At 43.7% G+C, this 25,360-nt stretch overlaps 1 long non-coding RNA gene and 1 other non-coding gene across 2 annotated transcripts in view; one reads left to right on the top strand and one right to left on the bottom strand.

The window, feature by feature from the left end:
• Positions 1-24,596, top strand: part of LOC132533414 (uncharacterized) — a 106,270-nt gene extending 81,674 nt beyond the window's left edge. The window contains exon 2 of the long non-coding RNA XR_009545281.1: positions 24,447-24,596. This is a non-coding gene — a long non-coding RNA (uncharacterized LOC132533414). The remainder of the gene's footprint in view (positions 1-24,446) is intronic.
• On the bottom strand, positions 23,130-23,262 carry LOC132533642 (small nucleolar RNA SNORA21). The gene has a single exon (XR_009545498.1). It is a non-coding gene; the product is annotated as a small nucleolar RNA SNORA21 (small nucleolar RNA).
• Positions 24,597-25,360: the final 764 nt, after the last annotated feature.

Raw genomic sequence — 25,360 nt, 5'->3', positions numbered from 1 at the left:
TTGTAATACTACCAGAATTATTGCTGGGGATACGTGCTGGCATTATGAATTGATGGCTCCTGGCTCCATTTTTTCCTTTTCCCCTCCCTCTCCTATTTTTATTTGATAGGACAGAGATAAATTGAGAGAAGAGGGGGAGATAAAGAAGAAAAGAGGAATGATAGACACATACAGACCTGCTTCCCCACTCCCTACAGGTGAGCTGGAGGGGATCGAACCAGGATCTGCCTGCATAGTAACATGCACTCGATCAGTTACCCCACCTCCTGGCCCTCTTATTTATTTTTTTACTTAAAGAGGTGGTATAATTCCTCAACAAAGAGAGATACACAGAGTGAAAAAAAAGGGGGGGTTGTTGAGCAGTGGAACACCGGGTTAAACGCACACAGCACCAAGTGCAAGGACCTGCTCAAGAAACCGGGCTTCCTACCTCAGGGGGGTCACTTCACAAACGGTGAAGCAGGTCTGTAGGTATCTTTCTCTCTCTCACATCCTATTTTTTATTAAATGTTTATTTATTCTCTTTTGTTGCCCTTGCTGTTTTATTGTTGTAGTTACTATTGATGTAGTCGTTGTTGGATAGGACAGAGAGAAATGGAGAGAGGAGGGGAAGACAGGGAAGAGGAGAGAAAACACTTGCAGACCCGCTTCACGACTTGTGAAGTGACTCCCCTTGCTCGAACCGGCATCTTTACGCTGGTCCTTGCGCTTTGCGCCACCTGCGCTTAACCCGCTGCGCCACCGCCCGACTCCCCTCTCTCTCACTTTCTGTCTTCCCCATCTCTTTCAATTTCTCTCTGTCCTAAGAGAAAAAAAAATTTTTTTTAAAGGGGGCCAGGGTAAGTGCACATTGTATGAAGTATAAGGACCCGTGCAAGGATCTCTGTTCAAGCCCCCGGCTCCCCACCTGCCGGGGGAAAGCTTCACAAGCAGTGAAGCTGGTCTACAGGTGTCTTCTTTCTCCCTCCCTCTCTACCTTCTCCTCCTTCTCAATTTCTCTCTTTCTATGCAAAAAAGAAGGGGAGTTGGGCGGTAGCACAGCGGGTTAAGGCACGTGGCTCAAAACTCAAGGACAGGCATAAGGACACCGGTTCAAGCCCCCGGCTTCCCACCTGCAGGGGAGTCGCTTCACAAGTGGTGAAGCAGGTCTGCAGGTGTCTATCTTCCTCTCCCCCTCTCTGTCTTCCCCTCCTCTTTCCATTTCTCTCTCCTATCCAACAACAACATCAATAACAATAACAACAATAAAACAAGGACAACCAAAGGGAATAAATAAATAAATATTTTTTAAAAACTTGGGTTGTGGGCAGGGGAAATAACATAATGGTTATACAAAAAGATTTTCATGCCTGAGATTCCAGGTTCAATCCTCAGCACTACCATAAGACAGAGCTGAGCAGTGCTCTGGAAAAAAAACAAAAAGGACTGTCAAGGAAGGAGGAAATCTTTTATTTCAATTGAGGAACTGCTGTGTTTTTTACTGTCTAAATATAACAGTTGTATTATTGAGTTTCTCTCTGAATTTCCAGGAAGTCCAGAGCTGGTCTTAGTGTGGGTTCTCCCAGAAGTAAACTCTGAAACAAAGATTTCAGTGCAAGCAATTTTTTTTTTTTTGGAGATAAGCCCAGGAAGTATGACTAGAGTTTTGAGGCAGTGACATAAACCAGAGCTGAGCAGTGTTCTGGTAAACAAACAGTCAAACAAAATATATAGGACATACATTCTACTCTGTCACCCTCACTCCATTCCTTCAGTACTTCAGGCTGACTTCAGGCTGACTTCCCCCCCCCTTTTTTTGCCTCTAGGGTTATTGTTGGGGCTCCGTTCCTGCACTATAAATCCACTGCTCCTGGAGGCCATTTTCCCTATTTTGTTGCCCTTGTTAGTGTTAATGTTATTGTTGCCACTGCTGTTGTTGTTGGATAGGACAGAAAGAAATGGAGAGAGGAAGGGAAGACTGAGATGGGGAAAGAAAGATAGACACCTGCAGACCTGCTTCACAACTTGTGAAGCGACCTCCCTGCAAGTAGGGTGCGGGGAGGCTAGGACCGGGATCCTTACACCTAACCATGTGTGCTTAATCCACTGTGTTTAACCCGCTGTGCTACCGCCTGGCCCCCTCAGGCTGACTTTTTCAGAGAGGGAGGGAAGGAGAAAAAGGGAGGGAGAGAGAGCTTCAGCATCTAAACTGCCTCCAAAGCAGTGGGAGCCAGGCTGAAATCTGCGTCACACCCACCACAAAACAGGTGCATTGTTGAGGTGTAGTGTGTGGAGGAGCCACACTTCTAGCTCTTGACTGTACTTCCTGATTGCTATATAAGAGAGGAATGAGTTTCTTTAAACATTTTGTTTCTGGGGACGGGGCAGTAGCGCAGTAGGTTAAGCGCACATGGCGCAAACCAAAAGGTCCCGCGTAAGGATCCTGGTTTGAGCCCCTGGCTCCCCACCTGCGCGGGGCAGGGGGGGGGGGAGTCGCTTCACAAGTGGTGAAGCAGGTCTGCAAGTGTCTACCTTTCTCTCCTGTCTTCCCCTCTTCTCTCTATTTCTCTATGTGCTATCCAACAACAAGGGCAACAAAAGGGGAAAAAATGACCTCCAGGAGCAGTGAATTCGAAGTGCAAGCACCTAGGCCCAATGATAACCCTGGAGGCAAAAAAAAAAAAACCCAAACAAACAAACAAACAAAAAAAACATTATATTTCTGGGTCTCTTTGTTATCTCGGCTTAGCCTTGTACCCTAACCAATACACTTCCTTTCTCTCAGGACCGTTTCCCGTTTTCCTTGTCAACCTTATTTGATTACTCTTATTGAATTACATCTTTTAGGTGAAACTTGCATCCTTCCTGGGAAGGGGTGAATAAAGGAGAAGGGAAAGAAAGAGGAGGAGGGGGAGGAGGAGGAGAAGGGAAGGAGGAGGATAAGGAACCACCTGTTGTGATATTCGCCACATTCATGGCTACCATTCATGCTTGACATCACTCTTTATATTTGGAAAGGTTCTGTCAAAGGTAAACAAAGATGGCAAAGCAGTGAAAATGGCTTTCTAAAGTTAAAGCAGTGAGGGGCTGTTGAGGTAGCTCAGTTGAACAATACAGTGCTTTGCCATGTGCTCCACCCAGGTTATGGCCTAGTTTCCACTGCACTGAAGGAAGCTTTGATGCAGTGGATTCTTGGTTTCTCTCTCAATCTCTCTCTCTCTCTCTGCTTCTCTGCCTTCTTTGTCTCTATAAAGTAAAATAAAAATGAAAAAAACTCCCGGGGGGATTAGGAGCTGGTGGTTGAGTACAACATTACCTGTAGAGGGGAAGCTTCACAAGTGGTGAAACTACTGCAGCTCTCTCTCTTCCTGTGTCTCCACCTCTCCCCTCAATTTCTCTGTCTTTAACTAAAATAAGTAAAATGAATAAATAAAATATTAAAATTAAAGCACTGATAATAGATTATTATTATCATTAATTTCTTTATTGGGGAATTAATATAATAATAATAATTATTATTTTTATTTTAATCAGAAGCTACTGGTAGCAGGGGAAACAGCTGAAACCCACTCACATCTGCACCAAGATGACCAGGTGTTTTAAAGGGAAAATGAAGGTGTGGGGGGAGGGAGAACTCAAATGAAAAATGGCAAAGGCTCCAGTAGTATAAATGTGATGGGGACAGCTGTGTCTGCCAGCTGGTAGTAATCAAAGATAGGATTCTTTCCTCCCATCAACACTAGAGATAGAGGCCAGTTCTTCCTGATAATTACATTAAAACAAATTAAAAAAAAAATTTTAACCAGAAGGGTGGGGGCAGATAGCATAAAGATTATACAAAAAGACTGATGCTTGCTTGCTACCAGCATAAATCAGAGCTGAATAGTGCTTTGGTAAAAAAAAAAAATCACCAGGACACTGCTCAGCTCTGATTTATGGTAGTAGTTGAGATTGAATCTGGGATATTGAAGCCATGAAAATCTTTTTGCATAGCCTCTGTGCTATCTCCCCAATCCAATAATTACATTTAAAAAATTATCTTTATTTATTTATTGGATAGAGACACTCAGAAATCAAGAGGGAAGGAGTGATGGAGAGGGAGAGAGACAGAGAGACATCTTCAACACTACTTCACCACTTGCAAAGCTTTCCCCTTAGGTGGGGACTGTGGGCTCAAACCCAATAATTACATTTTAAAGGAGTAACATTCAGGGCCAGGGACACAACATAATGATTCTGCAAAAGAACATCATGCCTGAGTCTTCAAGGTCCCAGGTTCAATCCCCAGCACCACCATAAAAAACCCTCTGGAAAAAAAGAAAGAAAGAAAGAAAGGGTTCAGAAATGTAAGCCCTTACACTAGAAAGAAAAAACAGAGAGGTCCAGGAGGAGGACACAGTGGATAAAGTACTGAACTCTTAAGTATGAGGTCCTGAGTTCAATCCCCAGTGGCACATATATTAGAGTGATTGATATCTAATTCTTTCTCTCTCTCCACATATCATTCTTCATGAATAAATAAAATATTTTAATTAAATTCTTTATTTTTATTCTTTTTAAATTTTGTTGTCTTTATTTATTTATTGGATAGAGATGACCAGAAATCAAGAGGGGGGGGTGAGAGGGAGAGAGACAGAGAAAAACTTGCAGTACTGCTTCACCACTCACAAAGCTTGTCTCCTGCAGGTGGGGACCAGAGGCTTAAACCTGGGTTCTTGAGCAATATAACCTATGTGCTCAACCAGGTGTACCAACACCCAGCCCCAGTAAATAAAATCTTAAAAAAAAAGGAAAACCAGAGCTGGGTAGGCAGCTTAATGGTTATGCAACTGACTTTCTTTTTTTTATTATTTATTTTTTATATTTATTTATTCCCTTTTGTTGCCCTTGTTTTATTGTTGTAGTTATTGTTTTCTTTTTTTAGAATTTATTTATTTATCAATGAGAAAGATAGGAGGAGAGAGAGAAAGAACCAGACATCACTCTGGTACATGTGCTGCCAGGAATTGAACTCAGGACCTCATGCTTGAGAGTCCAATGCTTTATCCACTATACCACCTCCTGGACCACTGTTGTAGTTATTGTTGCTATTGATGTTGTCATTGTTGGATAGGACAGAGAGAAATGGAGAGAGGAGGAGAAGGGAGAAGACAGAGAGGAGGAGAGAAAGACACCTGCAGACCTGCTTTACCGCTTGTGAAGCTACTCCCCTGCAGGTCGGGAGCCGGGGGCTCGAATTGGGATCCTTCTGCCGGTCCTTGTGCTTTGCGCCACGTGCGCTTAACCCACTGCACTACCGTCCGACTCCCTGCAACTGACTTTCATGCTTGAGGCTCCATAGTCCCGGGTTTAATTCCCCACACCACCATAAGCCAGAGTTGAGCAGTGCTCTGATAAATAAATAAGTAAAACACAATCATTAAGAAGAAGAAGAAGAAGAAAGAGGAACAAAGAAAGAAAAAAGAATAAAGAATGGGAGAAAATCAGGTCTGCAGGTGTCTTTCTATCTCTTCACCCTATCTCAATTTCTCTCTGTTCGATCTAAAAATAAATAAATAAATAAATAGATAAATAAATAAATAAATGGCAGCCAGGAGTGGTGGATTTGTAGTACTGGCACTGAGCCCCAGAAATAAACTTGATGGCAAAGATAGATAGATAGATAGATAGATAGAAAGAAAGAAAGAAAGAAAGAAAGAAAAGAAAAAAAGGAAAAAAGAGAAACCAGGGGCTTTTTGGCAGGTGTTGACTAGACAACACAGTACTTCAATAACCCAGTCCATATCTTCTCTTTCTTTCTTTCCTATTTATTTATTTTTATATTTTATTTATTTAAGAGAAAGAAGGAGAGAGAAAGAACCAGACATCACTCTGGCACATGTACTACTGGGGATCAAACTCGGGACCTCATGCTTGAGAATCCGAAGCTTTATTACTGCGCCACCTCCCAGACCCCTTCTTTCCTTCCTTCCTTCCTTCCTTCCTTCCTTCCTTCCTTCCTTCCTTCCTTCCTTCCTTCCTTTTTTTCTTCCTTTTCCGCTAGGATTATCTCCGGGGCTCAACTGCTCCTGGTGACCATTTTTTCCATTTTGCATAGGATAGGACAGAGAGAATTTGAGAGGGGAGGGAGAAATAGAAAAGAGAGACACCTGCGACCTGCTTCACCACTTGTGAAGCATCCACCTTGCAGGTGGGGAGCCGGGGAGCTCAAACCAGGATCCTTGCACAAGTCCTGTGCTTAGAATTGTGTGTGCTTAACAGGGAGCACCAACACTGGACTTCCCCCGAATCCTTTAACACCTTTTTAAAAAAAACTTTATTAATTGGATAGACAGCCAGAAATCGAGAGGGAAGGGGGAGATAGGGAGGGAGAGAGACACAGAGATGCCTGCAGTCCTGTTTCACCACCTGCAAAGCTTTCCCTCTGCAGGTGGGGATTGGGGGCTTGAACCTGGGTCCTTGAGCATTGTGACACTTGTGCTCAATCAGATGCACCACCCCCCTAGCCCCAAATCCTTTCTAAAGGAGAGATCAGACAGGGGTTTGGTTGTTCTTGGGGACCAGCCAGGCTGCTAAGGTGAGAGTTTGATCTTTCAGCTCAGGGGAGTATTCCTGCTGGGTGATGGTAGGGGTAGAGGTGGAGGGGCACACAGTTCCCAGAGACCATGCTTATGACTCCACCTCCTGACTGTAAGAGTCAGGCCCCTATGCAGACATGTGACCAAGTTTTTGCTCCACTCCTGAATGACTATGCAAAACTCAAGGAGTTGGCCAGGCTCAGAGAGAAGGCTCTTCAGGTAAACACATGTGTGAGAAAATTAGTCTTTGGAGACGACAGGCCTGGAACTGAATGCCACCCCCAGGCTGGAGAACTGCTGCTGGGGGCATGGGAACAGGAGCAGGACAGATAAGAACAGGTCCCTTATCCTTTCTTTTGCCTTTCAGTCACTAGTGGCTTGTAAGCAATAGAGCAATGTGGTCTGCAGCCTAGTGCTCTGAGCAGAAAATACAAGTCTGGAAAACAGTATGAAGATTCTTCAGAAGCTTGAAAAATATCAATTCTAGTGGCCCAGGAGGTGATGCGGTAAAGCATTGGACTCTCAGGCATGAGCTCCTGAGTTCATTCTCAGCTTTGCATGCGCCATAGTGATGCTTGACTTCTTCATCTCCTTCCTTTACCAGAGCACTGCTCAGTTCTGGCTTTTGGCGGTGCTGATGACTGAAAGTGGGATCTTGGGAGCAGGGCAGTGGCACGGCGGGTTAAGCGCTCATGGCTCAAAGCGCAAGGACTGGCATCGGGATCTAGGTCCCAGCCAAGGCTCCCCACCTGCAGGAAGAGTCTCTTCACAGGCGGTGAAGCAGGTCTTCAGGTGTCTCTCTTTCTCTCCCTTTCTCTGTCTTCCCCTCCTCTCTTGATTTCTCACTGTCCTATTCAACAACAACGGCAGCAATAACAACAACAATAATAAACAACAAGGGCAACAAAAGGGAAAAAAAAAGTTTCTTTAAAAAAAAAAGTAGAGGGAGTCGGGCTGTAGTGCAGTGGGCTAAGCGCAGGTGGCACAAAGCACAAGGACCAGCATAAGGATCCCGGTTCGAACCCCGGCTCCCCACCTGCAGGGGAGTCGCTTCACAGGCGGTGAAGCAGGTCTGCAGGTGTCTTTCTCTCCTCCTCTCTGTCTTCCCCTCCCTCTCTCCATTTCTCTCTGTCCTATCCAACAATGACAACAACAATAATAACTACAACAATAAAAAAACAAGGGCAACAAAAGGGAATAAATAAAATAAATATAAAAAAAATAAAAAAAAAAAAGAATCTTTGGTACCTTAGGCATGAAAGGCTCTTTGCATAACCATTGTTCTATCTCCCTAGTCCTTTTTCTTTTTTCTTTTATTTCTTTCATTGTTTTATTTTATTTTATTTATTTATTTATTGGATAGAGACAGCCAGAAATCTAGAGGGAAAGGGGTGATAGAAAAAGAAAGAGACTGGGCAGTGGTAGATAACATAATGGTTATGCCAACAGACTGTCATGCCTGAGGCTCCAAAGTCCAGGTTCAATCCCCTGCACCACTATAAACCAGAGTTGAGCAGTGCTCTGGTTAAAAAAAAAAGAAAGAAAGAAAAAAAAAGAAAGAGAGAGAGATAGAGACAGAGAGACACTTGCAGCACTGCTTCACCACTCACAAAGCTTTCCCCCTGCAGGTGGGGATGGGGGACTTGCACATTATAACACATACACTCAACCAGGTGTATCACCACCCAGCCTCCCTTTTATTATTGTTTTTATTTTATTAATGTTTATTTTATTTTTTATTATCTTTATTTATTGGATAGAGACAGCCAGAAATCAAGAGGGAAGGGGTGACAGAGAGGGAGAGAGACAGATACACCTGCAGCTCTGCTTTACCACTTGCAAAGATTTCCCCCTGCAGGTGGGGACCGGGGGGCTTGAACCTGGGTCCTTGAGCATTGTAATACATGTGCTCAACTAGGTGCACCACCACCTGGCCCCTCACTTATTTTATTTTAATGACAGGCAGAAATCAGATCACTGCTCAGCTCTGGTTTATGGTGGATAGGGCTGGGGATTGAAACTGGGATCTTTGGTGCCTCAGCCCTGAGAATCTTTTGCATAACCATTATGCTGTCTCCCCAGCTGCTCTTTTATTATTTATTTTGCATAAAGACAGAGAGAGAAGTTGAGAAGAAAGGGGAAGACAGAAAGGGAGAAAGAAAAAATCGAGATGCAACACTTTCATAGCTCATGAAGTATCCCCTCTGCAGGTGGGCATTGGAGACTTGAACCCTGGACCTTGCGTGCTGTAATATGTGCACTCAACCAGGTGTGCTGCCACCTAGCTATCCTCTTCTCATTCTTATACATACATAAACAAAAATATATACATATATATTCATTGTTTCTAACATATTTGATTAATTTATTGAGTAGGGAAACTGAGGTGGAAGGGGTAGATAGAGTAGATAGAGAGGAAGAGAGAAAGACAGATACTTGCAGCACTGCTTCACTACTCATGAAACTTTCCCCAGCAGGTGGGGGCTGGGGGCTTACAACTGGGTCTTTATTCATGGTAATGTGTGCTTAAGTGGGTGTACCACCACCCAGCCCATATACATGATGCTGTTTATCACACATCTGTGTAACTACCCAAAGAATATATTAAAACAAACAAATAATAACAAAAACCTCACTAGTTTGAAGAGCTATCTGCTCCCTCCCCCGCCCCGTTTTCACTGAAATAGACAAGAATAGGAAACAGCCTATGCTCACCAGCAGATAATTAGATAAAGATGATGCGGTGTGCTGCCAGAGCACAGATGAAATCATCCTGCATCACTTTGGTTTCTTCAGAGGCTGGACAAACAAGCTGGAGGCAGACTGATAAGAGAAAGCCTAAGGAGAAATTGACTAAGAGCACATCTACCTCCTATACACATGGAAGAAACCCAGGAAAACTGAGTAACTCATAGGTGGCCTTAAACACCATCTGTCAGTAGCTTACTCGAGGAAGAGGAGGGGGAAGGGGTGATCAAAGAGGTTGACAGGAGGCAGAGTAAAACAAGGATGTGCAGATTTAAATTCTCCCTTTGCCATGGATTAGATCTTCTCTAGGAGATACCATAGGGAAATGTTTAGATTGGGGTGTGTGTGTGTGTGTGTGTGTATGTGTGTGTGTATGTGTGTGTGCAGAAAGTGGCACACCCGGTTAAGTGCACAAGGATCTGGGTTCAAGCCTCCAGCTCCCACCTGGGGATGCTTCACAAGTGGAAAAACAGGTCTGTAGGTGTTTCTCTCCATCTCTCTCTCTCTCTCTCTCTCTCTCTATATATATATGTATATATATATATATGTAATTTATTTATTATGTTTAAAAAATATTTTTTCTAACCATAGCACTGCTCAACTCTGGTTTATGGCAGTGGTGGTGGTTGGATTTGGATTTGGGATTTTGGAACCTCAGGCTTGAGAGAGTCTCTTTGCATAACCATTATGTGATCTATCCCTACCCTCTCTCTCTCTCTTTTCTTTTCTTTTTTTTTACTAGAGCACTGCTCAGCTCCGGCTTATGGTGGTGCGGGGGATTGAACCAGGACTTTGGAGTCTCAGGCACGAGAGTATCTTTGCATAACCATTATGCTATCTACCTCACCCTATTTTTTTAAATCTTTATTTATTGGATAGAGATAGCCAGAATTCTTGAGCGAACATGTTACAATGCACAAGGATCCGGGTTTGAGCCCCCAGTCCCCACCTGCAGGGGGAAAGCTTTACAAGTGAAGCAGTGTTGCAGTGAAGCAGTGTTGCAGTATTTCTCCCTCTCTCTCACCCCCCTTTCCTCTTGATTTCTGGCTATCTTTACGAAAGAAAGAAAGAAAGAAAGAAAGAAAGAAAGAAAGAAAGAAAGAAAGGCAAGGGTGGGGTAGATAACATAATGGTCAAGTAAAAATACTCTCATGGCAGACTGGGAGTATAGACAGACCAGTCAACGCCCATGTTCATCAGGGAAGCAATTACAGAAGCCAGACCTTCTACCTTCTGCAACCCACAAGGACCCTGGGTCCATGCTCCCAGAGGGATATAGAGTGGGAAAGCTATCAGGGGAGGGGGTGGGAAATGGAGATTGGGTGGTGGGAATTGTGTGGAGTTGTACCCCTCCTACCCTATGGTTTTGTTAATTAATCCTTTCTTAAAACAAATAAATAAATAAAAGAAATAAAATATTGTAGTACAAAAAAAATACTCTCATATCTAAGGGTCCAAAGTCCTAGGTTCAATCCCCCCATACCACCATAAACCAGAGTTGAGTAGTGCTCTGGTTAACAAAAAAATAAAATAAATAAATAGACAATAAAAAATCTAAAAATTATTTTTAAAAAGAGAGAGGGAGATAGCCAGATATCGAATGGCTAAGGGGGAGATAGAGAGGGAGAGAGGGGGCCATGCAGTGGAGCACCTGGTTAAGCACTCACATTATAGTGCCCAAGATGCAGGTTCAAGCCCTTGGTCCCCACGCGCAAGGGGAAATCTTCATGAATGGTGAAGCAGGGCTGAAGGTGTCTCTCTCTGTCTCTTTCCTTCTCCCCTCTCAATCTCTCTGGTCAATAATAAGTAAATAAGAATATTTAAAGAAAAAAGGAGGGCAGGCATAATGGTTATACAAAGAGACTCTCATGCCTGAGGCTCTGAAGTCCCAGGTTCAATTCCCTGCACTGCCATTAGCCAGAGCTGAGCAGTACTCTAGTAAAATAAAAAATTAAAAAATAAAAAAAAAGAAAGGAGAGAGAAAGACACCTGCAGCACTACTTATTGGATAGAGATAGCCAGAATTCTTGAGCGAACATGTTACAATGCACAAGGATCCAGGTTTGAGCCCCCAGTTCCCGCCTGCAGGGGGAAAGCTTTACAAGTGAAGCACTTTACAAGTGAAGCACCACTCACAAAGACCAGGGGCTTGAACCTGGGTCCTTGTGCATTGTAACATGTGCATTCAACCAGGTGCACCACCACCTGGTCCCCTATCTTTCCCTCTCTATCTCCCTTTCCTCTCTCAATTTTTCTGTCCTATCCAATAAAATGGAAGGAATGGCTGCCAGGAACAATGGATTTATATTGCTGGCACTGAACCCCAGCAACCCTGGGGGCAAAAAAAAGTTTAGATGTAAACCTTTAAAAGATATTTTATTTATTTAGATTAGAGAAAGTGAGGGGAAGGGTAGATAGCATAATGATGTGCAAAGAAATTCTCATGCCTGAGTCTCCAAGGTCCCAGGTTCAATCCTCTGCACCACCATAAACCAGACCTGAGCAGTGCTCTGGTTAAGAGATAAAGGTGGGGGGGTAGGGATAGGGGGAGGGACACACTGAGACCAGAGCACTGCTCATTTTTGGTTTATAGTAGTGCTGGGGATTGAACCTGGAACTTTAGAGCCTCAGGTATGAAAGTTTTTTTATAGAACCATTATGCAATTGCCCCAGCCTTACATGTAAATCTTTTTTTCTTACTTTTTTCTTTTTTTTATTATCTTTATTGGATACAGAGAGCCAGAAATCAAGAGGAAGGGGAAGGAGAGAGACAGACAGACGCCTGCAGCCCTGCTTCACCACTCATGAAGCTATCCCTCTAAAGGTGGGAACTGGGGGCTTGAAGCTGGGTCTTGAACCTGGGTCCTTGCACACTGTAACATGTATGTTCTCAACCAGGTGCACCACGACCTGGCCCCAATAAAATATTTTTGAGAGAGAGAGACTGAGACTATATAATTTCATTCATGTGTGGTACAGAAAAAAAAAAACAGGGCCAGGGAGATAGCTCACTTGGAGAGGGTGATGCTTTGCCTCACTGACCCAGGTTCAAGCCCAAACCCTGCCATGTTAAAGGAAGTTTTTGTGCTGTGGTCTCTCTCTCTTTATTTCACCATATGGTGGTACAGGGGATTGAACCTGGGACCTTGGAGCCTCAGGCATGAGAGTCTCTTTGCATAACCATTATGCTATCTATCCCCACCCGTGTGGTTTCTTGTCCTCCCCCGCCCCCGTGTGTGTGTGTGTGTGTGTGTGTGTGTGTGTGTGTGTGTGTGTGTGTAAAAAAAAAGAAGAAATGAGCTAGAAAACAAAACAAGCTTTTAGACTATTAAAAGCAAAATAGTTCACTGAAATAGTGAACTTTAGCTACTTTGCCATGTGCACAGCCAAGGTTTGAATACAGCCCCCATCACACTGAAGGACATTTCAGTGCTGTGATCTCTCTATTTATCTGTCTCTGAGCATGCTAGAAATGGACCTACCTTATGACACTACAATTCCTCTCCTGGGGATATATCCAAGGGAAACAAAGATACCTATCTGAAAAAGACTATGTATACCTACGATCTTAGCAACATAGTTTGTAATATCCCAAACTTAGAAGCAGCCCAGATGCCCAAAGGCAGATGAGTAGCTAAAAATGTTGTGGTACATAATGGAATACTATGAAGTCATCAAAAATAGTGAGGTCATCTCTACTATATGGAGATTTTGGTTAGAACTTGAAGGTATCATATTAAGTAAGAAAAGCCAGATTTCCTCCATCCCTTTGGCTTCAGTTACAGTCTCTATTGACATCACCCCAAATCTCTGTTTCCAAGATACACTTTGTTGCAAACGACATCCAATTAAAATTACTTGTCAAGGCAAAAAATAGGGAGTTGAAGTAAGGCATTTATTCCTTTGCAAAAGGGTATGCCGCCAACAGTGGCAGTCAGGCAGCAGCGTGCCCCCTCTACCCTTCTCCCATCTTTTATACCTGACACAAAACTGTCTCTTCCATCCCTTGGCTGGGCTTCAGAGCTCACAATCTCCCTGTTGTCTAAATAAGGAAAGGAAGAGAGCCTGAGGGTCTCTGGTGGAGGATTAGCAAGCACTGCAAGGAACTATGATCTGACCTAAAGAATGCAAAACTACTGGCCACAGGTGGTCATAGATAATAATTTATAAAAAGTATTTTTGTACTAAACAGTTGTTCTATTCATGTTCCTTTGAAGAGAAGACCTAATCATCTCTCACAGACTTCTTTTTATTTTATTTTATTTATTTATTAATGAGAAAGATAGGAGAGAGACAAAGAACCAGACATCATTCTGGTACACATGTTGCCAAGGGTTGAACTCAGGACCTCATGCTTGAGAGTATAACCCTTTATCCACTGTGCCACCTCCTGGACCACTGTTTGTTTACTTTAATGAGAGACAGAGACAGACAGACAGACACACACACACAGAGAGAGAGAGAGAGAGAGAGAGAGAGAGAGAAGCACTACTCAGCTCTGGCTCATGGTGGTGCAAGGGATTGAACCTGGGACATAAGAGCCTTAGGCATAGAAGTCTTTGCAGAACCATTATGCTGTCTCCTCTGCCTTCTTTGAGGTTTTCTTTGCTCCTCTCTCTCTCTCTCACATATTTATTTATTTAGTTATTATTCGATAGATAGAGACAGGGAGAAATTGAGAGGGGAGGGAGAGATAGAGAAGGAAAAAGACAGAGAGACATCTTCAGCCCTGCAGCCCTGTTTCACCACTCGTGAAGCTTTCCCCTTGCAGGTGGGGACCAGGGGCCTGAACCAGGTGTGCTACTGCCTGACTCTTTTGCTTGTCTCCATAACCACTATGCCAAACCCAAGCTTCTTGGTCCATTATCTTCTCACCTCAACTGTTGCAATAACACTATCCAAATGAACTATTTCACTGGCTTTCCTAGTCTTTCTTCTTCCTTCCTCCCTTTCTCCCTTTCTTTCTTTTCCTTCTCCCTCCCAACCAGAGCACTACTCATCTTGTGGAGGTGCTGGGATTATGGAGCCTCAGGCATGAAAGTCCTCTTGCATAACCACTAACCACTATGCTGCTTCACTGCCCCTATTCTAATATTATCATCATCATCATTATTATTTTGCCATGCACTGCTCAGCTCTGGCTTATGCTTGTGCAGGGGAATGAACCTGGGACTTTTGGAGCCTCAAGCATGAGTCTCTGCATAATCATTACCTATCCCCTTCCCTATTCTAATCATTAACACTAAGAGATGATGATCTCAGATCTCTTCAGTTTTCAACTGCAGTGAGTTGGTGGTCAAGCAAAGGATAGCCCCCTTTGGGAAGAGAATACCTTTCCCCAGGTGCCCCATTCACCTGCCCCAGTTAAACCATCTCATTGCCTTGGGTTTGATTACAGAGTAAATACCCCTGTTATCACTACCAAACCAATAGCTGACCCAGGAGTGTGGGAGATTAAGAAACCAGAGAATCTAAGGTGTGTCTTCCTTCTAGAAAAGACAGAAAACTGGTTCCTCTGAAGCAATTCCCCCTCTGGGGCTTGAGAATTATGAAGTCAATTTACCACACATACACCCCCCCTCCCCCGGTTGATAACCTCCTCCAGACATTGCCCTGGGGAAATTACTCCATGGGAGCCATGGAAGGCACCTGGGAAAAGTGGCATTAAACCCTCCCTCCCTCACAGGTATCTGGCCTCCAGAATAGGCCTGGGCCCGCTTGCCTTGGGTGTGTCAGGCATTCCCGGAATTCATGTCAACCAAAATCACTTCTCCACAGAAGGAAGGTCTGAATCACAGGCAGCTGACAGGTTGCTTGATTTCTCCAACTGGACAACTCCCTTGAACCTTCCCCTGCACTCCACCCCAGCTGCAGGGATCAGTGACCCTTTTGTGTTTGGGGTACCAGTTCCAGTCCGAAAGAACTGGTTCATCAGATCACACCTGTCCCACTCTCTAGGCTACTGTCAATCATCATGAAGAAGCATTTGCCCCCAGAAGCTTTGCAAACCAGTGAAATTGAATACTACCTATTTGAGCTGCCCGAGAAGGCTTTCCTTCCACATCCAGGGAACAAAACTATATCACATTTATACAAAACCTGAGCTGGTATGGGCTGTCTTGGATGATTCTACTTAATGGGTCATTTTTGTGAGGTGGAGCCTCCTGCTAGCTTGCTCAGCCTAAGGCAGGGATTGTAGGTACTTTTTTCTTTTCTTTTCTTTCTTTCTTTCTTTCTTTCTTTCTTTCTTTCTTTCTTTCTTTCTTTCTTTTTTTTTTCGAGAGCACTGCTCAGCTCTGGCTTATGGTGGTGCAGGGGATTGAACCTGGGACTTTGGAGCTTTAGGCATGAGAGTCTCTTTGCATAACCATTATGCTATCTGCCCTCCGCCCTGTGGGTATTTTTTTAAAGTGATTTTTAAAAATATTTTTTACTGGACCGGCATAAGGATCCTGGTTCTAGCGCCCGGCTCCCCACCTGCATGGGGGTCGCTTCACAAGTGGTGAAGCAGGTCTGCAGGTGTCTATCTTTCTCTCCCCCCCTACCTCCCCTCCTCTCTCCATTTCTCTTTGTCCTATCCAACAATAATGACAACAACAATAAAAAAACAAGGGCAACAAAAGGGAAAATAAATTAATATAATAGGGAGTCGAGCAGTTGCGCCCCTATTTTTTCTTTCTTTTTTTAAAATTTATTTCTTTATTGGGGAATTAATGTTTTACATTCAACAGTAAATACAATAGTTTGTACATGCATAACATTTCCCAGTTTGTGCCAGGAAGCACAACACGCTTCGGTCAGCTGAGTGAACAATCCAACTTGGGGAAGAATGAGAAATGACTGTGGTGAGGTCAAGAAGATAATCAATCAGCCAAGTCAGGGGCCATCAAGAGTTTGGAAAGGGAAATAGGGTCCAGTATGGGGATATGACAAAAATGGTCATTCTTAGAGCTACAGACTTTTGTTTTGTTTTGACCAGAGCACTGCTAAGCTCTGGCTTATGGTGGTGACGGTCGTGGAACCTGGGCTCCATCCCTGACACCATATAAAATACCAAGTGGTGTTCTTGTCGGTCTCTCACTCACACAAACACTAAAATTGTAAACAATTTTTAAAAAGACGATAGTAAGAATTAAATAACACATGTGAAGAGCTTAGTACGTTATCAGGCACATGGCAGATAATAAATCATGGCCCCAGTAAAATGTATAGTGTTCTAAGAATGGGCACCCCTTGGGTTCAACTCAATGACAAAAGCATTTGAAAGACCCTTCATCCACTACTCTTTTTTGGGGCTGAAGCAATTGCCTTGGAACTTACAGCTGTACCAAATCTTGATTGCTGCAGGAATCCTCCTTCTCCTCGAGCTAGCCACATATAAACCAATTGCTTCATCTGATTATAGGAACTCACAGAGAATGAAAAACATTAACACTGAACTTCGGTTTAGTCATCTGCTCTCTAGTTGACAGGCAATAGATATTTGCTTTTGTAAACAGTGCTGTTGGGAATATTTTCTCCACAATGTTTGCTACTTTACAAAGACAAGAACTTCTCCCCTTCAACAATAGCACAACAGCTAAAAGGTGGTAACACCCCCATTTGCAAGCACCCACTTGCAGCTGAGTGGCTAAACAAAGCTCAGCGTGCACATACAATGGAATATCACTAAGCCTTCAACAGAAAGACAATTTGAATAATGCTACAACACGAATGTACCTTACAGAAATTATGTTAAGTGAAATGTCAGTCACAGAAAGACAAATACTATATCGTCCTGCTTAGAGAAGGCAGCTACTCTAGTCAATTCATAAAAATGGAAGGATATTCCCAGGGGCTGAGGTGAGGGGGAGTAGGAAGTTGTTTAGTGGGCAGACTTTCCACTTTGCAAGATAACAAACACTCTAGGAAACTGGTTGCACAACCGTGTGATTGATTATATGTTACACTCCTGGACTGTCCAGCTACAAATGGTTAAGATGGTCATTTTTATATTATCTGTCTTGTGGCACCATTAGAGGAGAAAAAGGAAATTACAGAAACCATGGGCAAAGGAAATAGTGAAATAGCTAAGAAAGGCCAGGCTAAATCTGGACGAAGGGAATGCCACTTCCTTAAACGGGAAGGTATGTGAAGACATGTGTAACAATATGTGCAACTGTAAGAGCTAACTGCTAGTAATCTATTTCTGTACCCCCTGCTTGCATTGCACCAGTGAATTGCACCAAGTAACTTAGAGACTTGTCCTATAGGTACAAATACCCTAGAAAACAAAAGCTGGGGGCTGGTGCTGACACCAAGCCCACTGGCATAAATAAAGTTTCTCCTTTTCCAAGTATTTGGTTCTATGGTATTGTTTGCTGCTTCAATAGTATTATGGTTAGGCAGAGACTCTCATGCCTGAGGCTCCAAAGTCCCAGGTTCAATCCCCTGAACCACCACAAGTCAGAGCTGAGCAGTGCACTGGTAAAAAAAAAAAAAAAAAAAAAGAAAGAAAGAAAGAAAGAAAAGAAACCAGGAACAAGAGATTCAGGAAAGCGTTTTGCTGGGAAGAGAAGTGATGTTGGGAAGCAGGGACTTGGGGAAGGACCACAGGGTTAGCTCTGTGTTACTGCCAAGGTCCTAACTTTCACCACAAGCGGTGAGCCTCCTTAAAAAAATAAATCCCAGGAAAAGAAAGAACAACAACAACAACAATCCAGGAGCTAGGCAGCGACACACCTGGTTAAGCGCACACACTACAGTGCTCAAGGATCCAGGTTCAAGCCCGTGGTTCCCACCTGCAGGGGGAAAGTTCATGTGGTGAATCAGAGATGTAGGTGTCTCTCTGTCTCTCTTCCTCTCTATGTCCCTTCCTCTCAATTTCTGCCTCTATCCAATCATAAATAAAATAAATAAATAAACCCCTTCCTTCACTTTGGACATAAACGAATACATACAAATGCTTGAGAATGCATCCAGGAGGAAGGGGGTTTCTGAGATAGGTAAACATTCACTCTCATTCCCTCTCTCTCTTTCTCTCTATCTCTCTCTCTGCCTCTAGGATTATCATATGGCAGGTGGAAAGGATTGTCATTTGGGATTATCATATGGTGCTCAGTGCTTGCAATACGAATCCACTGCTCCTGGAAGCCATTTTTTCACTTTTTTTTTTTAAATTTATTTTTTCTTTATTGGGGAATTAATGTTTTACACATTTTTTCACTTTTATTTAAGTATTTTTATTTATTTATTATTGGATAGAGACGAGAGAAATTGAGAGGGGTGACAGAGATAGGGAGAGAGACAGAGACACCTGCAGCCTGGCTTTACCACCACATTTTCCCATTTTTTTTTATTGGCTAGGACAGAGAGAATCTGTGAGGGGAGGAGGAGATAAAGAGGGATAGAGACAGAGATTTACCTGCAGACCTGCTTCACCTCTTGCGAAGCAACCCCCATGTGGGTGGGGAGTCAGGAGTTTGAACCAGGATCCTTGTGCTGTTCCTTGAGCTTCGTACTATGTGAACTTAACCTGGTGTGCCACCGCCTGCCCCCCACTCTCATTTTCATAATATCTCAATTTAAATAATACTTCCTGGTATTACTGCATATTAAAGCCTGGACCAGGTATAGGGGAGATAGCATAGTGGTTATGCAAAAACCTTTCCTGCCAGGGGCTTCGAGGTTCCAGGTTCAATTCCCAGCATCACTATAAATCAGAGCTGAGTACAAGAAAAAAAAAAAAAAACTGGCAACTTTAGTCAAAATTCTGACACCTAGCATTACCAAACAAGGTAGGTGACTTGCCCTTATAGAAAATTAGACTTTAGGGCTGGCAGAATAACCCACTTGATTAGTGGGTTATTGATTAGGTGTGTGATCCAGGGCTGAGTCAGATCCCCACCTCGTTGAAGGAAGCTTTGTTGCTGTGACAGCCTTTCTTTCCTTCCTTCCTTTTAAAATTTTACTTATTGTTTTTTATTTGATAGGACCGAAAAGAATTGAGAAGGGAGGGGGGGGGGAAGACAGGGAGTGTTGGGCTAGCATGGGGGTGCCTCTTTCTGGGTGCGTACTCTCTGGGTTGGAGAGAACTCTACCAGAGCCAGCCTGGGCTGCTACTCACTCAGTGAGGTGGGAGATAGATGACTCAGGAGCCAAACACATGGCACGAGGTAATGCAGCCTTTATTGATCAGAGACACCGCTTTTATAGGATAGAACTGGAAGTGGCAAGTCGGAAACAGCTAGGAAAGGGGGTGGAGAAAGGCAAAAGCGGGCTGGGAAGGCAGAAACTTCCTTAGCAACTGTTGCAAGGGTTTTAACTGGTGGGATTAATGTTACCCTGCAGGCGGGGAGGGTCTCAAGGTAGAAAGAAGATAGATCAAAGGAATGGAATGGGTGGGGATCTTTCAGGCAACACAATGATTATGTACATAGGCCATAGTATCAGGAATGCAGGGTGGAGCAGGGGGAGCTGGCTTAATGCCCGACAAGGGAGAGAGAAATAGAGATACCTGCAGCCCCGATTCACCACTCATGAAGCATCCCTCATGCAGGTGTGTGTGTGTGGGGAGGGTCATATGGATGGGGTTGAATCCTGGTCCTTGTGCATGGTAGCATGTGTACTCACTCTCATGCACCACCACCTACCCATTGCTGCGGTCTCTCTCACTCCGCCCTCTTCTTTCTCCCTCTCTGAAACAAACTATATTTTCTTTTTCTTTTTCCCTTTTCTTTTAGATAGAGGTAGAGAGGCAAAGAGACATAAATAGAGACATAACACAGCCATGAACATAGGTGTGCAACCTAAATGTCCAATGACTGAATAAAGATGTTATGGAATATATACTTAATAGAATACTACTTTTTTTAGAGAAAAGATTTTACTTATTTTTTAAAATATTTAATTTATTTATTAATGAGAGGGATAGGAGAGAGAGAAAGAACCAGACATCACTCTGGTACATGTGCTGCCGGGGATTGAACTCAGCACCTCATGCTTGAGAGACCAATGTTTTATCCACTGTGCCACCTCCCGGACCACAATTTTACTTATTTATTAATGAGAAAGATAGGAGGAAAGAAAGAGAAGGAACCAGATATCATTCTGGTGTGTGTGCTGCTGGGGATTGAACTTGGGACCTCATGCTTGAGGGACCAGTGCCTTATCCACTGCACCATCTCCCAGACCACTAGAATACTACTTTGTTGGGCCGGGCCCGGAGGCTGTGGTGCCCAACTGGGTTCGTCCTTTGTTGGTGCGTCGAGGCCCAGCCAGGCGAGCCTTTTTTTTTTTTTTCAGGCAAGCCTTCTAAGAATACTACTTTGTAATTAAAAAATGACATTGTATTTGGGCTGGGTAATGGCATACTGGGTTAAGCTCACATGATATTATGTGCAAGGACCTCATTAAAGGACCCAAGTTCAAGCCCCTGCTCTCTACCTGCTTCAGGGATACTTCACAAATGGTGAAAAACATTTGCTGGTGTCTATCATTCACTCTCCCTCTTTGTTACCCCCTTGCTTCTCAATTTCTCTGTCCTATAGAATAAAAAATAGGGGGAAAAAAGGAAAAAATGGCCACCAGAAGCAGTGGATTTGTAGTGTGGGCACTGAGCCCTAGTGATAATGCAGGTGGAGGAAGAACAAAAAAAAAAAAAAGAAGAGAATGCAGGACCGTAGAAGAAATTGGCAAATATATATACATATTTGATAGTTATAGAGTGGTCCAGGAGGTGGCACAGTGGATAAAACATTGGACTATCAAGCATGAGGTCCTGAGTTCAATCCTCAGTAACGTGTACCAGAGTGATGTCTGGTTCTTTCTCTCTCTTTTTCCTTCTATCTTTCTCACAAATGAATAAATAAAATCTTTTATTTTTATTTTTTACCAGAGCACTGTTCAGCTCTGGTTTATGGTGGCACAGGGGATTAAATCTGGGACTTCAGGGTCTCAGGCATAAGTGTCTTTTTGCATAACCATTATGCTATCTATCCTAGCCCTAAATAAAATTTTTTTAAATAAAGGTAGTTATAGAAATAATAGTCAAGTCATATATGTGACCTTGGGAAAACTACTGCAGTTTCCAATGGAAGGAATGAGGACACAGAACTCTAGTGGTGGGGACAGTGTAGAGTCATACCCCTCTTCCTTAGTGGCTCTTGAAGAGACCAGCTATTGTTCTCACAGGAATCCCAGCCTCTGCTGCTGTGGTGAGCCCAAACCAGCCCCCACTATGCTTTCCACTGACAGATCATTTTCTTCCAGGGTCTTTTTCTGGCTCCTTCTCCTCTCACAGTTGATTCTGCTGCTGTTGGTGAGGATTTTGGCAGAAGAGGGGGAAAAATTGTTTTCCTTTTTGGTGAAGCTCCTTTGGTATTTTCCCAAGCTGAGTCCATCGCCAGAGCTGGGGCAGATGGAAGCCCGTATGTCACCCTATCCTCTCTGAGGTTATCTTGACCCATCAATGCCCGAGAACATTTCCCCTCCATCACCTGCTACAACCCTCCCCCATGAAGGCCCAGAGCCCTGCTATAAGGACTCCAGTCCTATCAGCTCAGGGCCCTGCCCGTAGGACTTCATTTAACCATATTTGCTTCTTCGGAGGAGGCTCCATCTCCAGATATAGCTGCATGGGACTCAGCAGAAGAATGTGAGGGTGTGGGGTGCATTCAATTCATACTAGAAGGGAAATACTACTCACCCAAATAAAAGGAGTGACTGGCCAAAGAAAAATGTGGGGGGAGGCAAACAAGACTGCAGATTCTCTTATTTCTCCAAATACATGCATCCTGACTGTCCTCCTTCCTGTCAAGGCCAGGCCCATCCCATCCCTCCTCCCTCAACCCTGGAGCCACACTCTGTCCCCCAAGTTGTCCTTGGGGTGTACCAGACACCGGGTGCATACAGATGTAGCAGGAAACTAAGGCTCTCCTGGAACATTTATATTCTGAATCTCCTCCCCCAGGACAGGAACTGGGTGTCATTCTCACGTGCTGTACCCACAGCAGAGCTGGTGCTAGGACACTAGGAGGTATGCTCAGTGTGTGCTGGGGGAGGGCCACTGACGGGGCAGATGCCAGTTTCCTCTTTCTTTCTTTCTCAAGTAAATGTATTTTTTAATGGGAACAAATAAGTTTTTATTTATTTATTTATTTATTTATTTTAAATTTTTAAAAATATTTATTTATTCCCTTTTGTTGCCCTTGTTGTTTTATTGTTGTAGTTATTATTGTTGTTGTCGTTGTTGGATAGGACAGAGAGAAATGGAGAGAGGAGGGGAAGACAGAGAGGAGAGAAAGATAGACACCTGCAGACCTGCTTCACCGCCTGTGAAGCAACTCCCCTGCAGGTGGGGAGCCGGGGTTCGAACCGGGATCCGAACCGGGATCCTTACCGGGATCCTTATGCCGGTCCTTGTGCTTTGCGCCACCTGCGCTTAACCCGCTGCGCTACAGCCCGACTCCCAAGTTTTTATTTTTTACAAATACACCGAAGAATCATGCAACACTGCCAGCATTGGTTGCAATCCTGGGCCGTAAGTCTGCACACTCCTTTGCAACTGGTCCTGTGATGGCGAACCTTTCATTTCCCCTTTATTGTGTACAATGACTCCCTCATTGTCTTCAAAATATAGAAATACACCATCTTTTCTCCGGTATGACTTTCATTGTCAAATTACCACGGCTGGATGTACCTTCTTTCTGAACTCTGGTTTGCTTTTTTTGACTGTGGCCATCACCATGTCACCCACACCAGCAGCAGGAAGCCTGTTAAGTCGTCCCTTGACATCCATGTCTCCCCACCCATTCACAAGCCCAAATAGTTGCCAAATGTGGTGTAACTTGTCACACCACGGATTGAAGCAAACAATGCGACATGCTGTCACTTCACCCAAAAGTGGTGTCTTTACTCTTCCCTTTCTTGACAGCTCAATGGGTCACTAGTAAGAGGCCCAGCGAGTGCTTTTAAAAGTTCTTTCTTTCTTTCTTTCTTTCTTCCTTTCTTTCTTTCTTTCTTTCTTTCTTTCTTTCTTTCTTTCTTTCTTTCTTTCTATTTATTTTTTAAATTTTCTTTTTTTAAAAAAAATATTACCTTTATTTATTAAATAGAGACAGCCAGAAAAGAGGGAAGGGGGAGATAGAGAGGGTCAGAAAGACAGAGAGACACCTGCAACACTCACAAAGCTTTCCCCCTGTAGGTAGGGACCAGAAGCTCGAACCCAGGTCCTTGTACATTATAATATGTGCATTTAACCAAGTGCACCACCACCTGGCCCCTCTCCTCCATCTTTCTACAAGGTAACTCAGTCCTTGGAAGAAAGGATTGGAATTTCCCAGAAGAAAAGGGCCTGGAGGGGGTCCCACTTCCACATGTGAGGAGAAATAACAAAGGAAATCATTCTGGGGCTGGGTAGTAGTGCAGCGGGTTAAGCGCACACGGCGCATGCATAGTGCAAGGATCCCAGTTCGAGCCCCCAGTCCCCCACCTGCAGGGTGAATCCTCTGCAGGGGGGTCGCATCACAAGCAGTGAAGCAGGTCTGCAGGTGTCTATCTTTCCTCTCTGTCTTCCCCTCCTCGCTCAATTTCTCTCTGTCCTATTCAACAACAACAGCTATAACAGCAATAACAACCACAACAAGGGCAACAAAATGGGAAAAATAGCCTCTAGGAGCAGTGGATTCATGGTGCTGGCACCGAGCCCTAGTGATAACCCTGGAGGCAAAAAAAAAAAAAATCATTCTATCCAACCAAACTATTAATCAGGAGAGGGTGTAGCATGATGACAAGTTCAAATATGGGAGAACAGACATTTTGCCTCTTGTCCACTCTTTCTTAGGAAGTTACTGATGAGTTTCAACCAAATCAGTGAGGAGCCAAGGGGATATCTCGGAAGTAGAGCACAGAACCTGCATGTCTGAGCCCTAGCGTCAATCCCTACCCAGAGCCACATATGCCAGAACTGAGTGGTTCTCTCCCTCTCTCTTTTTCTCTCCTTCCCTCCCTCCCTCTCACAATTTCATTAAAAATGAAAGTGGGGAGTTGGGCGGTAAGTGCAGCAGGTAAAGAGCTCATGGGACCAGCATCCCAGTTCAACCCCTCCCCCCCCATCCCCACCTGCAGGGGAGTCGCTTCACAGGCGGTGAAGCAGGTCTGCAGGTGTCTATCTTTCTCTCCTCTCTGTCTTCCCCTCCCTCTCTCCATTTCTCTCTTTCCTATCCAACAACAACAAAAACAATAATAACTACAACAATAAAACAACAAGGGCAACAAAAGGGAAAAAATAAATAAAATAAATATTAAAAAAAATCAAGAGGACTGGGGAGACAGCATAATGGTTATGCAAAGGACTATCATGCCTGAGGCTCTGAGGTCCCAGGTTCAGTCCCAAGCATCATCATAAGCCAGAGCTGAGCAGTGTTCTGATCTCTCTCTGTACCTTTCTTTCATTACAGATAAATAAATAAGATATTTAAAAAATAAATCAAGAAATATCAATATAAATGTATTATTAAGAAATACAGTTATAAATGCCAGAGGGAACAAGACATTGGGTTTCAAGTGCTGACCTCTGGGAATTAGAATTTTAGGATTAGAAGCAAAGTGCAGAGGAAAGGTCTTCTTCTTCTTCTTTTAGCAAATATCACTTTTATTTACTTATTTTTCTTATTCAGAATGTTTTTCTTCTTTAATTATTTATTTATAAAAAGGAAACACTGACGAAACCATAGGATAAGGGGGGTACAATTCCACATAATTCCCACCATCAGATCTCCGTATCCCATCCTCTCCCTTGTTAACTTTCCTATTCTTTACCCTCCTGGGAGCATGGACCCAAGGTCATTGTGGGTTGCAGAAGGTGGAAGGTCTGGCTTCTATAATTGCTTCCCTGCTGAACATGGATGTTGACAGGTAGATCCATACTCCTAGCCTATCTCTCTGTTTCCCTAGTGGGGCAGGGTTCTGGGGAATCAGAGCTCCAGGACACATTGGTGGAGTTGTCTGTCCAGGGAAGTCTGGTTGGCATCATGCTAGCATCTGGAACCTGGTGGCTGAAAAGAGAGTTAACATAC

The sequence above is a fragment of the Erinaceus europaeus genome, chromosome 16 (genome assembly GCF_950295315.1).
Source record: "Erinaceus europaeus chromosome 16, mEriEur2.1, whole genome shotgun sequence".
NCBI lineage: Eukaryota > Metazoa > Chordata > Mammalia > Eulipotyphla > Erinaceidae > Erinaceus > Erinaceus europaeus.
Note: the sequence above shows the minus strand (reverse complement) of the source record. Positions and strands in the feature narration are given on the sequence as shown.